This window comes from Manacus vitellinus, unplaced genomic scaffold (genome assembly GCF_001715985.3).
Source record: "Manacus vitellinus isolate BGI_N305 unplaced genomic scaffold, ASM171598v3 scaffold_14_pilon, whole genome shotgun sequence".
Classification (NCBI taxonomy): domain Eukaryota; kingdom Metazoa; phylum Chordata; class Aves; order Passeriformes; family Pipridae; genus Manacus; species Manacus vitellinus.
In genome coordinates this window covers 10,601,182-10,602,864 of record NW_021939063.1, presented here as the reverse complement: position 1 = coordinate 10,602,864, position 1,683 = coordinate 10,601,182, and the positions used below count along the sequence as shown (strand labels likewise).

The following is a 1,683-nucleotide window of genomic DNA, read 5'->3' as shown; positions in this document are numbered from 1 at the left end:
TCCGGGCCTCCTGCCTCCCCCAGAGCCCGTGGCGGATGGTAGGGAAAGGGTGACAGCTGTCAGCGTGGGCAGCGCAAACAGGAGGCTGCAATTACGAGCTGCGGAAAGACGTTTCCTCTGTTTGGGTTGGGTTTGGTTTTTCTTTTTTTTTTTTCCCCCGTCCTTGTTTTGGCATTTGCAAGAGCTCGTGTTGCAAGCTTCCTGTGCAAAAGCCTGCCTCCACCAAAACTCCTGTTGATTTGGTTTAGTTTTTCTCCCCCTTCCATTTTGAACCAGCGTGTTAGAAATATAATTGCAGCATCTGTCACATTTAAGCACATAAATCTCATTAAGCACTGAAGTAACCATACTCATGCAAGTCTCCTGAATCATGCAGCTCAAATTTCCAGAACAATTGAGGATATTAAATCATACCTCAGCACCAGAGCACACTTATATCCTGCTGGAGTCTCTCAGATGTCATGCTACGTGAAAGGGCTCTTACAGATAAAACAGTGCCTCTGGCTCAAAGCAGGGCACACCAAGAGGGGTTGAAGGTTTTTGTAAGTGGCAGTAATGAAACCCTGCAGCTGCTGCGTGTTGAGGGTGCACGTTGGCTGTTGAACGTCACTCTGTAATGGCAAGGCTCAAATTTCAGCTCACTTGGTGTAATTTTATGTCTTCAATTTGCAACTGATGCTTCGCTGAGAGTGGTCAGAAGACGGCTTCTTAGTGTGAGAAATAAGAGGGGAAGGAACGCAGTTTTAAAAAGTAACAACGTTGCCAGGACAATTTTAGACCTGTTATTCTCCTATCACTTTACCACTGAGCTTAATTTAAAGAAAAATATCTACAGAGCAAGCAGAAAGTCTCCTGGGGAACTTGATTGACAAGGGCATTTTGGTAATGGTTCCAGCTCAGTAATGTAACCATTCTACCAGGGATCTCCTACCTAAGTCTAACCAGGAGCTCCAACAAGAGCTCCCAGCTCCCTGCCAGGCCTCTTTTTGTGTGCAGAAGACCTGTTTGGCTTGTGTATCATGACCTCATGTACCAGGCAGAAATCCCTGGTGCATCCCCAGTGGGTATATATTTGAGTAGGCTGCCTTTCAGCAGTGGCACAAAGCTGCACTTTCTCGGAAGTGCAGCAGCAGTGTTTAGATAGATCCTGGCTTTGACGTAAGGGAATGGTGGCCGGACCTTGATTGCAAACAGAGCTCCCGTGACTCTTTAGATATGATAGCTCAGCTGCTCCCTGCAGCCTGGGAAGTTCCTGTTGGCACAAAGCTGACCAACTTCATGATAAAATGTTTTATCTCCCCACGGATTTACAACTCACGTGTGCTGCTTTTCTCTGCTCTCCCACAGACATGCAGGCAGCACCAGCAGGTACAAGGGCATTTGAGGATTCACGATACTCATTTCTCTTTCTCTCCACAGTGCTTTGGAAGAATGCTTCTTCCAGCAGGAAAAAGAGAATAAGTTTGGTGTTCTCTTTCTCTCCTCCACGTTGCTTCACTACTGGACTTTCTTTCCAACAATTATTCCTTCAGTTAAGAAGAGTGAAATTGTACAGCTTTTTCAAGTATTGTGTCTGAAGACATCACTTTTTTTTCTTCCCAGTTTTCTGTTATAAAATGACATTTCTCAGGTGACTAGGGACTACTAGAGACATTTCTTAAATTTAAACCTTGATTTATGATT

General features: G+C 45.0%; 1 protein-coding gene across 1 annotated transcript in view; it reads right to left on the bottom strand.

Annotated features, from left to right (window-relative positions):
- The window catches only part of SLC41A3 (solute carrier family 41 member 3), a 25,877-nt gene extending 25,329 nt beyond the window's left edge, over window positions 1-548 (bottom strand). Inside the window, exon 1 of the mRNA XM_018068456.2 lies at window positions 415-548. The gene's annotated coding sequence lies outside the window, so the exon portion shown is untranslated. The remainder of the gene's footprint in view (window positions 1-414) is intronic.
- Between the last annotated feature and the right edge of the window lie 1,135 nt (window positions 549-1,683).